At 46.2% G+C, this 13,701-nt stretch overlaps 1 protein-coding gene across 10 annotated transcripts in view; it reads right to left on the reverse strand.

Moving 5' to 3' along the window:
* The window catches only part of tns3 (tensin 3), a 532,570-nt gene that overhangs the window by 78,041 nt on the left and 440,828 nt on the right, over window positions 1–13,701 (reverse strand). The gene's annotated exons all lie outside the window — the stretch shown is intronic.

The raw sequence follows: 13,701 nt of genomic DNA on the forward strand, positions 1-13,701 counted from the left end.
CACGCTATGCTTTAGTGCCTCAGCAGAGATTCCATCTGCTCCTGAGGCCTTCTTGTTCTTCAGTTGTCGGATGGCCTTTTCAACCTCATGCCAGTCTGGGGTTGTGCTGAGATGGTGGTGTGTATCGTGGAAGTGGAAATATCCAGTCATGATGGTGGAAATGATAAGGGATTTGATGCAGAACTCATGGTCAAACAGGACACAAAAACTGTGCATTGCTGGGTTTAATTTGAGCTAGCAGATCGGAGGAGAATGGAATTAGGAGGCAAGGGTGCGGAATCTTTGTCGTGACCTGGACAAGATTGCTTTGGTCTTGCAGATGTTAAGTCAGAGAAAGTTTATGCAGTTAGCTGGTGCCTGTGGAGTCAAGGGTGGTGGCAGAGGTAGAAGTGGAAGTGATTTCATGTCTACTGACGATGTCACCGAGGACAGCATGTAGACGAGAAAAAGAAGGGGGCCAAAGGTGGAAACTGGGGCACTCCCAAGGTGATTATGTGGGGACAGGAGGAGAAGCAATTGCAGGAGATGTGCCGGTTACAATGGGGCAGATAGGTGTGGAACTAAGCAAAAGGGATGATATGGAGCAGCAATACAGAGGAGAAACAGAGGAGGAAGACAGAGTGTCAACCACGTTGAGTTCCAGAGGTCAAATAGGCCAATGAGGAATAGTGCACCGTGCTCCAATCACAAAGCATGTCATTGGTGACTTTGACCAGGGTGATCTTACTGCCTTGGGCAGGGTGAAAACTGGACTGAAGGGGTTCAAAGCTATTGGGAAAATGGGCATGAAGCAGGTGACGCTGCCATGTTCAAGGACCTTAGGACAGGAAAGGGAGCTAATCACTCCAACGCCAGGAGTATTAATACAGAATTGATTTGAGCCAAAAATAAAGCAGACACAAATGCACATGCAGACATGCAACAGGTCAGAGCTAGAACAATGAAGAAAAATCTAAAAATAAAAGTAAAATAGAACAAGATTCTGAGAGCAGCCATGCATGAGTAGACACGCATACACACATTGCACTCGAGGGAAAATAATAATTAATTAATGCTACTCCATGCATTTGTACGGAGACTGGGATAATATTTCAACTTAAGCTGAATCATTATTTGAGGGAAAAATTGCAATTCCTTCACAGTTAATAAATTTTGTTGTCAAATCATAAGAAGTGATTTGTGGACTCCAAACATTCAGCCTCAAGGTAGGAAATCTGAAAAGTATGCAGTATGACAATGGAGTTGATAAATGCAAAAACCATAACCAGCCAGAAGATTAATGAAGAAAACTCAAGATGAGTGACGTTTGGCTCGAAGAGCGATTACACATTTGCAATTCTAATAGTGGTATCTCTTTGGATAACACTCCAGTTTGCGTTTACTTTTTTGATGATGTGAATAGTGCTCGGCAACATCTCCCGCATTCCCTGAATGCTCCTATGAACATTCATCAGGAAACAAAAAATATAACCAACAATTAATAGAGCACCCCAAAGCATTTAAATTAGATATTTGCCTACAAAATTATGAGTTAACTTTCAGATTAAAATCTCCCAATACATCAAGACAAACCATAGTTAAGGGGAAAATCCTTACAGCTTTTGTATGCAAGACATGATTAGAGAGAGATTCAGGGGGCATTCCTTTGTAAGTCAGACAGTAACATGATTACTTCAAATGTACAGGCTGCATCCAGGATTTCAAGGAGACAGGACAGGAGTTTTAGAAGCATTAGTGACGAAAAGCCTCTATGTTATATGGACAGTGGGAATGGAAGAATTTTACAGTCACTGTTTCAGGCCAATTAAGTTTAGTAAACAATCAAGCCTAATACGGTAGGCAACAAGTACCATCTGCTCAAAAAGCCAAACATCTTTGAATTGTTACCCTGTAATAACTGGGAAATGCTAAAGCATCAGAAAGCAAGATATTGCTACGGAGCACTGCACAAATGATCATATTCTGGAATAATAATCCTGCATAATTTCAATTGAAGTGCTTGAAAGACGACAGATTCTAAGTCTTCAGTCACACCACATTACTGTGTACAGAAACTTTAATGCAACTGCCCGTAACATAACATAAAAATATGGGGCCAGAAATTCGCGGCCAAAGGCGTGAGTGCGCTCGGGGTACTCACGCATCTGGCCATTGGAAATGCCGGCGTTCAGCATGAACAGCGCACGCGGGGAACGCCGGCATTTCCAGACCTCGAGCGCGTGCGACTGCACAGGCAGCGCTTGCGCAGTGAACTTCGTAGATTTCATTCACGAAATCCGTGAGGGTAAGTCCTCAGAATTTACACTTGAAAAAAGCAAGTGTAAAGTGGTTCATTGGCTGCGGAGGAAGAAACATTTTATCGTGGAGCTTCTGAAATGCAATATTTTTGTTTGGGAAAGGGAGGGAAGTTATTTTAAGAAATTTTAAGTAAGTTTTAAAGTTAAATTTTTTTTTTTTTTTTTTTTTTTTTAAAAGGGTTTTCAGAACGGTAGGTAGAAGGAGCAATTGTGGCTGTGTGAGTGGAATGTGAGAATGAGTTATGTATGTATGTCCACATATATTCCTTTACGTATATGTATGTATGTTTTATATTCCTTTACTAATGTGTATGAATGCATGTTTTTAATTATGATTTTCCAATAAGTTACTTTCTCTGAAAGTCATAATTAAATAATACATTCATACACATAAGTAAAGGAATATATACAGACATACATACTTTCAGAAGCTCCACGATAATAAATATCTTCCTCCGCAGCCTCTGGAGCAACTGTACCCATGCTTTTTTCATGTGTAAGTTGTAATGACTTGACCTCACTAAAAGCATTAATGAAAGCGGCGAATTATACTGCGCACGCGCTGCCTGTGCAGTCGCACGCGTTCTGCCTCTGAACCCCTTCGTTCAGAGGACAGGAAATGCCGGTTTTCCCCACATGCACTGTGCATGCTGAAAACCGGCATTTCATCCGGCCAGATGCGTAAGTACCCCGACCGTACTCGCGCATTTGGAAGGGAATTACTGGGCCAACATTTTACATGTCAATAAAATGAAAAATTTAACAATTGCACGACTTGCCCCCTCGCATCTGCGACTGAGGGTCCAAGGAGGTGCATTGCGCAAGAGGTCATCATCGTACGTATCCTCACACTGTTCCCTTTGGGGAACTGTATGAAGTGGTGGGAGGATTTATGGCCGTGATTAACGCTCATTCCGTGACCGTAACCATCTTTGAACCAGCCATTAGGGTGGTTAGTCCTATGGCGGGAGGGTTTTACGGGCTCCCACAACCCATCTGAGGGGGGGGGGGGCCACCAACACCCACGGACGCAAGTATCCCGCTGGATGTCCACCCAGAATTTAAAGTTGGAACTCCGACTCCACTTGCCGGGACTGTCTGGAGTGGGGTTCAAAACCCTACTCCTTCTGGCCCAGCGGCGGGGATGCTTACTGCTACGCAAAAGGCCCACTCCGCACAAAAGGTGACACCCATACGTTTCCTGCGCCTTTTCCCTCCCCGTGACTGGAGCCCTATGCTGCCATTTCACGTTGCTAATCGGATTGGGCCTTTGTCATAGCGGTAGGATCCCCGCCGCTGGGCCAGATCAGGGTAGGGTTTCGAACCCCGCTCCAGACAGTCCCGGCAAGTGGAGTCGGAGCTCCGGCTCTAAATTCTGGGTTGACATCCAGTGGGATATTTGCGTCCGTGGGTGTGGGCGGCCCCCCCTCCTTGTATAGCTTGTGGGAGCCCGTAAAACCCTCCCGCCATAGGACTAACCGCCCTAATGGCTGGTTCAAAGATGGTTACGGTCACGGAATGAGCGTTAATCACGGCCATAAATCCTTCCACCACTTCATACAGTTCCCCAAAGGGAACAGTGTGAAGACATGTATGACGACGACATTGCTAAATAAATAAATGGAATTAAAAAAATTCTTTTAGGGCTTTTAAAAGTCTTTAAATTGCTTTAATTCTGTTTAAAACTACTTCAGATTACTCAAAATAATGTAAACATTTTAAAATGTTTATAAAAGTTACCAAAATCTTCAAAAAACTTCCAAAAACCTATTTAAACTGCTGCTTTGCATGTAAAAATGGTTAGCAGCTTGACAGAAACATTGGGGGCGTGTCCAGTGAAACTGAGACCTCAAGGGGCGTGTCTCACTTGCACTGCACGCTCCTGGCTTCGAGCTGGCTGCACTCCTGGGCGGCGTGACGTCATACGCTGCCCGGGATTCTTCTTCTGGAAACACCAATTCCAGGCGTCCCTGGAGCTGATCGGCAGTAGCGCGGGGTAAGTGTAAATACGGGGCTTGCACGCGCTGCAAGCCCCGTTCTGGAATTTCTGGGCCATGGTATGTCCATTATACTACAGTTTCTTTTGGTACACAAACCCTCCTCCAATTATTTTTCAGGACTTTACATTCATTTAAACAAAAATTCTTAGCTACTTTGTCTTCTTTAAGTAGAGATCAGTCAACTAAAAGCCAACCCTAAAGTATAAGTATTTAACAATCAAAATGTGATCTATTTTAATATACCTCACTCTGAGAAGTAAACATTGCTCCATATATTTAAATGGGTTTTCAGTTTGTCTATTAGATCCTATAAATAAATGTCATTAAACATTTCACCAGTGTTCTTTGCAGAAAACCTAGTGCTTCATGCAAAATCAGTACACTTGATAGGCTGAGAGACCTGATTTACCAGTTCTAGGCTTGAACTAATGCATTAATTTAGTTTCTACATTACAACAAAATCAAAGCTAATGTCTGGATTACTGTCGCCTATAAATGAAAAGAAGTTAAGACAAGTTGGTCAGGAGCCAGCCCAAAATAAGAACGATTGCAAAACATTGTTAGATATCTCTTTGTAAATTGCCTCATAACCAGCCTTTCCTCATTCCTTAACTCAAGTCTGTATAGGTAACATATGAGGGGTAATTTCCCAGGTTTGTGCTACCAGCAGGAAGCTTCGTCTGCAGCTAGGCACACCTGGAAATGGTGGGCAGGTGACCCATGGTTTCCAACCCATTAAAATTAGTGGCTGGAAAATTGTAGGCAGCGTGCCCACAATTTCTTGATATTTTTGCTTGGCAGAGAGCTGGAAATTGGCACTTTGATGTTGTAACAGTCACAGTAGATTAGGCCTGAGGTTTTCTTTTTACCGTCTGCAACAGTTGATCTACAAATTTCAAACTGGTTTCAAACCACATGCATTTACTCCCTCCATCGTTCAGCAAATGTGTCCGATGAGTAGCTGAGCCAGCCAGGCCTGGTTCAATCCCAGTCTAAACTGAGTTCGCTGTAGCCAGGGTAGCCAAAAGGGGAGGGCGACAAAAGGGCTCAGAAAAAAAATGGGGTAGGGAGGTTAGAACTGGCCCCGGGCTCCCACTCTTGATTATGACCTAGTGACCTGTACTACATGAGGTTGTGAGGAATTCGGAGGAGGACAGGAATGGAAGTAGTCATGCTGCTTCCTGTGGTCAAATATCCTGCTACACTCATGTCAAAGGTCACACAGAACTATTGGCCAGTTGGATGAGTTACTGGAGGACACGCAGTACCTGTGGGTGAGTTACTGGAGGACACCCAGTACCTGTGGGTGAGTTACTGGAGGACACCCAGTACCTGTGGGTGAGATACTGGAGGACACCCAGTACCTGTGGGTGAGTTACTGGAGGACACCCAGTACCTGTGGGTGAGATACTGGAGGACACCCAGTACCTGTGGGTGAGATACTGGAGGACACCCAGTACCTGTGGGTGAGTTACTGGAGGACACCCAGTACCTGTGGGTGAGATACTGGAGGACACCCAGTACCTGTGGGTGAGATACTGGAGGACACCCAGTACCTGTGCGTGAGATACTGGAGGACACCCAGTACCTGTGGGTGAGCTACTGGAGGACACCCAGTACCTGTGGGTGTGATACTGGAGGACACCCAGTACCTGTGGGTGAGTTACTGGAGGACACCCAGTACCTGTGGGTGAGATACTGGAGGACACCCAGTACCCGTGGGTGAGATACTGGAGGACACCCAGTACCTGTGGGTGAGATACTGGAGGACACCCAGTACCTGTGGGTAATACTGGAGGACACCCAGTACCTGTGGGTGATACTGGAGGACACCCAGTACCTGTGGGTGATACTGGAGGACACCCAGTACCTGTGGGTGATACTGGAGGACACCCAGTACCTGTGGGTGAGTTACTGGAGGACACCCAGTACCTGTGGGTGAGTTACTGGAGGGCACCCAGTACCTGTGGGTGAGTTACTGGAGGACGCCCAGTACATGTGGGTGAGATACTGGAGGACACCCAGTACCTGTGGGTGAGATACTGGAGGACACCCAGTACATGTGGGTGAGTTACTGGAGGACACCCAGTACCTGTGGGTGAGATACTGGAGGACACCCAGTGGGTGAGTTACTGGAGGACACCCAGTACCTGTGGGTGAGATACTGGAGGACACCCAGTGGGTGTGTTACTGGAGGACACCCAGTACCTGTGGGTGAGTTACTGGAGGACACCCAGTACCTGTGGGTGAGTTACTGGAGGACACCCAGTACCTGTGGGTGAGTTACTGGAGGACACCCAGTACCTGTGGGTGAGATACTGGAGGACACTCAGTACCTGTGGGTGAGTTACTGGAGGACACCCAGTACCTGTGGGTGAGATACTGGAGGACACCCAGTGGGTGAGTTACTGGAGGACACCCAGTACCTGTGGGTGAGATACTGGAGGACAACCAGTACCTGTGGGTGAGATACTGGCAGACACCCAGTACCTGTGGGTGAGTTACTGGAGGACACCCAGTACCTGTGCCCCAGCAAGGAATCAAAAGCTTCAGTAAAGGAGTAAAAACTAAAGAAAAATGATGGATAAAAATTGGCAAAGACCAAACAAACAATATGAATTGATTATTTGGACTGAGCATCTTTTATTCCTATATAGATAGACTAGCTGGAGTGCCCGGCGGTGCCGAGGCTTTTTCGAGGGCATGTTGTTGTTGGAAGAGAGAGAGCGAGCGAGCGACTGGGGGGAAGAGAGAGAGCGACTGGGGGGAAGAGAGAGAGCGACTGGGGGGGAAGAGAGAGAGCGACTGGGGGGGAAGAGAGAGAGCGACTGGGGGGGAAGAGAGAGAGCGACTGGGGGGGAAGAGAGAGAGCGACTGGGGGGAAGAGAGAGAGCGACTGGGGGAAGAGAGAGAGCGACAGGGGGGAAGAGAGAGAGCGACTGGGGGGAAGAGAGAGAGCGACTGGGGGGAAGAGAGAGAGCGACTGGGGGGAAGAGAGAGCGACTGGGGGAAGAGAGAGAGCGACTGGGGGGAAGAGAGAGAGCGACTGGGGGGGAAGAGAGAGAGCGACTGGGGGGAAGAGAGCGCGACTGGGGGGAAGAGAGCGCGACTGGGGGGAAAGAGAGGGGGGAAGGGGAGGGGTGGCAGGGGGGAAAGGGGGGGAAGGGGAGGGGGGAAGGGGAGGGGAGAGGGAGGGGGGAAGGGGAGGGGGGAAGGGGAGGGGGGAGAGGGAGGGGGGGAGGGGAAGAGGAGGGGGAAGGGGGAGGGAGAGGGGGAGGGAGAGAGGGAGGGAGAGAGGGGGGGAGGGGAAGGGGGAGAGTCCCCGAACCCCCTGAACCTCGAGGCTCGCCCCCCCGAACTCCCGAGCCCCCTGATCCCCGCCCCCCCCCGAGGCTCACCCCCCCGAACTCCCGAGGTTGCCCCCCCCGACCCGAACACCCCAACCCACCCACCACCCCCACCCCACCCCAACCCCCCCACCAAGCACCGAACTCCGGAGGCCTGATCTTCCGAGCACGGCCCCCCGCCCTCCCGAGCTGGCTTCAAGACCGCCGATTGCGGCTGTGAGACGGCCGGCGGGCCCGGTTGCCGGGGTAACCCTTCCCGCTCACCAAGCCCCGGCCGAGATCCGCACTCCCGAGAGCCCCGCCCCCCCCCGCCCGAGCCGAGCGGGGAACAGAGAGAAACGCAGCGTCTCAGCTGCTCCTGTTGCGTGCGCACCCTGACACTCGTGGCTGACGCCGTTGCCCCGGCCGGCGGGCCCGGTTGCCGGGGTAACCCTTCCCGCTCACCAAGCCCCGGCCGAGATCCGCACTCCCGAGAGCCCCGCCCCCCCCCCGCCCGAGCCGAGCGGGGAACAGAGAGACGCCACGTCTCAGCTGCTCCTGCTGCGCGCGCACCCTGACCCTCGTGGCTGACGCCGTTGCCCCGGGTAACGTGACACCGGGGGGGCGGGGGGGGGAGCTTTGCAGAAGCCGTGGGACAATTACGTAGCTCGGGCCTGGCTGGGCAAGAAAGCCCCAGGCTTTCAGGCCTAACAAAAACGGGGAAAGGTAGGAAAAAGAATCTTCAGGTTAGAGAAAATATTTACAAATGAATGAAGTTTTTTTTTAAACAATGTAATGAAAGCAATTTTATTTTGCTGGAAATGTATATTTGAAAAGAAAGACGCAGAAAGCAGGAAAAAGAATGGAAGCAAGATGGCGGCGACTCACCTCGGTTCAGAACGATAAGGCCCGCCCACACACGCACCGATTGGTCGACCGTCAGGTCACCAAAGCGTAGGATTGGTCAATCGTCCCGTCACTCGACCGTAGGAGGGCCCGGCCGCACGCACCAGCAACCCGGCGTACGATTGGTCGACCTCGAGGTCACTCTGTCGCTAATGAGCGGATAATGAGATGCTAATGAGCGGAATGTTGAAGGTTTTTCGGATACCGCGGGCGCGATTTTTGCCCGGCCGAAACGTAAATACGCTTAAGACCGTTTTGGAAAGGTAAGCTTTCTTTCGACGTAACGCACGCGTAGGTACGCTCTATAACTTTCGAGCGCATACCATACAGACGCACACGTGAGGACAGACAGAAGGACAGACAGACAGAAGGACAGACAGACAGAAAGAAGCATCCGTTTATATATATATAGATAGATTCATGCACCTATCAAATTAAACATTAGGAAGTTAGGGGTGAGAAGGGGAGTCAGGTGGAACTTTTTTAATATAATGATGATAGACGTGGAATAAATTAACAGAGAAGGCTATTAAGCAGACAGCTTAAACGGATTCAAGAGCCAATAGGATGCATTTTTGAAAATTTAAGTGTTTGAGATATATGAGAAGGTGGTAGATTAAAAATGGATTGGGTTGCATGGATCTAATGGCATGTTTTAAAGAATTCTTGTGTCCTCGATGACAACAGTTACCTCTGTTAGTGGTATTTATCTACTTGTAACGTCATCTTGCGTACCTCGCCAGCCTCAGTTGCATTTTTACACATGGCATTCTAATAATCGTTATTTGAAGAAAACTTTGGAATGATTTTGGAGTACAGAGTGCTCCAGACATTGGCCTTGGTATATATTTACACAAATGGAATGGGGCACTGCAGTATGGGCTTGATAAATGTGCAAACATTTAGCTTCACAGTTTGTCATTGGATCCTAAATTCTGACTAAAATGACAAAATGGGAAATGTTAAATTAGAATCTGTGCTTGGATGGAACTTCCTGCTGCGCACATTTGCAGAGACATGCAAAAAAACTATCAACTGCATCTACTTCATTTAAGTTTCAATAAAAAAAATCCTCTTCATTTGCACCTGTAGCAGTTACTGGGAAGAGAGCACCCTGACCCAGGAGAAATCATCCAAAGCATTCGGGAGACTCAACCAGCAGAGGCCACTGATCCCTCACATGACTCATACTTTGATTGCATAAATAAGCCACTGTGTAAAACCATTTATCCAGATTTGATGAAAGTTTGTCTTTATAAGAATTTTAAAAGTGCTTGGAGTGTCATTCTGGAAAACATTTTTTAACTTAAAGGATTCCTAATTTCTTCAATATTCTGATTATGTAACCCATATTTTTTAATACCACATGTATTTTTATTTGCTAGCCCACAGGTTCTGTTCAGCTCATGATAACTGCAGTACCACTGGTCTCTTTTCAGGCATTTGCAAGTGGAGCTATTACAATTTCACACAAATATCCGAGGTACATTAATTTAAATTTAAGAGTAATTGTTACACTTATTATGGAAAAATCCTGGAACTTCTCACTCGACAACACTGTGGGGCCACCTTCAGCAGCAGTTGTTCAAGAAGGCAGCCCACTACCACCACCACCTTCTTTTCAGGGCAACTAAGGATCAGCACTAAATGCCGGCCTTGCCAGCAGATCCCACATCCCAAGAATGATGTTTCTTTTTGTAATTACATAGTCACTTCATGTGTTAGATTTTTTACATAAGCAATTTCCAAAACTTGAGTGTCACAGAAGACACAAGCCAGTGCACCCATCACTCCAAAGTTTGCGAAGTATTATCACAAAAATGTATCAGTCTTTATGCATAAAAACAAAAGAACATAAGAATTAGGAGCAGGAGTAGGAGTAGGCCATACGGCCCTTCGAGCCTGCTCCACCATTCAATAAGGTCATGGCTGATCATCGACCTCAACTCCGCTTTCCTGCCTGATCCCCATATCCCTTGATTCCCCATGAATCCAAAAATCTATCATTCTCAGCCTTGAACGTTCTCAATGACTCCGCATCTACAGCCCTTCGGGTAGAGAATTCCAAAGATTTACAACCCTCTGAGTGAAGAAATTCCTCCTCATCTCAGTTTTAAATGGCTGACCCCTAATCCCGAGACTATGCCCTCTAGTTCTAGACTCTCCAGCCAAGGGAAACAACCTCTCAGCGTCTACCCTCTCAATCCCCCTCAGAATCTTATATGTTTCAATGAGATCAACTCTCATTCTTCTAAACTCCAGAGAGTTTAGGCCCAATCTACTCAATCTCTCCTCATAGGGTAAGCCTCTCATCCCAGCGATCAATCTAGTGAACCTTTATTGCACCGCCTCTAAGGCATGTATGTCCTTTCTCAGATAAGGAGACCAAAACTGTGCACAGTACTCCAGGTGTGGTCTCACCAAAGCCCTGTACAATTGTAGCAAGACTTCCTCACTCTTGTACTCCAACCCCCTTGCAATAAAGGCCAACAGACCATTTGCTTTCCTAATTGCTTGCTGTACCTGCAAGCTAACTTTGTGTTTCCTGTACGAGGACACCCAAATCTCTCTGAACACCAACATTTAATAGTTTCTCATCATTTAAAAAATATTCTGTTTTCCTATTCTTCCTACCAAAGTGAATAACCTCACATTTCCCCACATTATACTCAATCTGCCACCTTATTGCCCACTCACTTAATCTGTCTATATCCCTTTGCAGGCTCTGTGTGTCCTCCTTACAGATAACTTTCCCACCTAGCTTTGTATCATCAGTAAAATTGGATACATTGCACTCAGTCCCTTCATCTAAGCCATTAATATGGATTCTAAATAGCTGCGGCCCAAGCACTGATCCTTGCGGCACCCCACTAATTACAGCCTGCCAATCTGAAAATGACCCGTTTATCCCTACTCTCTGCTTTCTGTCTGTTAGCCAATCCTCTATCCATGCTAATATATTACCCCCAACCCAATGAGCCCTTATCTTGTGTAGCAACCTTTTATGTGGCACCTTATCGAATGCCTTTTGCAAATCCAAATATAATACATCCACTGGTACCCATTTATCTACCCTGCTACTTACACCCTCAAAAAACTGTAATAAATTTGTTAAACACGATTTCCCTTTCATAAAACCATGTTGACTCTGCCTAACCATATTATGATTTTCAAAGTTCCCTGTTACCACTTCCTTAATAATGGATTCCAGCATTTTCCCGACGACTGATGTCAGGCTAACTGGCCTGTATATCCCTCTCTGTATATCCCTCTTTTTTCTCTTCCCTCCTTTCTTGAATAGCGGAGTTACATTTGCTACCTTCCAATCTGCTGGGACCATTCTAGAATCTAGAGAATTTTGGAAGATCACAACCAATGCATCCACTATCTCTGCAGTCACCTCTTTTAAAACCCTAGAATGTAAGCCATCAGGTCCAGGGAACTTGTCGGCTTTTAGTCCCATTAGTTTCTCAAGTACTTTTTCTCTACTGATGTTAATTACTTTAAGTTCCTCACTCTTATTAGCCCCTTGGTTCCCCACTCTTTTTGGTATGCATTTTGTGTCTTCTATTGTGAAGACAGATGCAAAATATTTGTTTAAAGTCTCTGCCATTGCCTTATTCTCCATTATAATTTCACCTGTCTCAGCCTCTAAGGGACCAACACTTATATTTGCTACTCTCTTCCTTTTTACATACTTGTAGAATGTGTGTCATAATTCAACTGTTATATTATGGCATTTAACAGTCAGAAATACTGACCGATGACAAACACAGTGCTATAGCCAATAATGGAAGATGCGACACTAGAGTGTACAGTTAATATCTTAATCCAAGAGCTAAGCCACTAACCTGATGCAGCTGCATCTGTGGTTTTCTACTGGCAATATGGATAAGCAATGGCATGCATCATGTGCGCCAGCATGCTGCTTCCACATTCATAGCCATAACATTTCAAACAACATCTTTCAACAATCTTTATGATGTTCAAATCAGAGTCTTTACAATCAATCACTTCCAAAAGCAGCATCAGACTGGAATTATATCAGAATTCCAGACTATTCAAGCTTTGGTTCATTTACTATGTAACAAGCAAGAATGATCTTCTAAGCATTGAAGCGCTGAACATTTCCCATTCCTCCCCTAACACAGGGCTCCAAGTTGAACTCCAGATTGTAATGCCATGTAAACTCATTAACCCTCACTGATTGGCCTTTTCACAAGATGGACCACTTCACAGAGGCATAACACATTACCTTGGGAAAAGAGAAACCGAAGCAGCAGAACCCACCCCGCTTCAGACAAATATGGAACAGCACAGATGGCACCAGTTGAGGTTTCAGGTAAAATCTACTCTGTCTGCCAGCTAAAAGACTGCGATAATAGCGTCAATAAAATAAACCATTTAAAACAATGTTGTACCACACTGTGCCTGGAAGAATCTGAGAACTTCTCTATATTTTTCTCTACACTCCCCATAGTTTGCAAATCTCGATAAACTAATCAAAAACACTGCATATGTTTGCACTGAGAAAATTGTGTCACATGTATTCACAACCTGATTTTAAATTAACCAACCAGCTGCCACACTGGCAACGGAAATACTATCCTGATGATACCTATCTTGATTTGTGAGCATTACTCTGCTTCCCCTAGACAACTATAAAAATCAAAGTTAATATAAGAACGACTATACAAGCTGTACTTCATATGGAAGACTAAACACACCTAAAATAAATTAAAACAAATGTGAGGCATACTCTGTAATTACCTGAGGTAATACTTTTGATGGTGCAACAAAAATACTAGTTTCCTACCATCTTGGAAAAGTGAAAAGAGGTTGTGCCACTGGTCACAAAGCTGAGTTCTTTACAGATTTCAGATGTAATAATTTTGAGCCACTTTAAACAGAAATATAATTTGGAAAAATAATTCTCCCAATTTTCTCCCCACCTCTCTTGATGGCGCTAACTCAAGCAATGCTCCACATGCTAGCAGTGGGACCTCACCCAGGTAGCTCTTCATGTGTGAATGTTGACCATGACTGTTGTCAGGCTATTTGAGAATGAGGCATTACAGCTGAGCCCAACATACACAAGTGTGGGTTTCCAGCTGGGTGTTTCGATATTGACCAAGTGCAGGAACTCTGGCAAATGTCCACTTTCTTTAGCCC

Source organism: Somniosus microcephalus, chromosome 5, assembly GCF_052327205.1.
Source record: "Somniosus microcephalus isolate GS21.2 chromosome 5, FLI_Smic_1.0, whole genome shotgun sequence".
NCBI lineage: Eukaryota > Metazoa > Chordata > Chondrichthyes > Squaliformes > Somniosidae > Somniosus > Somniosus microcephalus.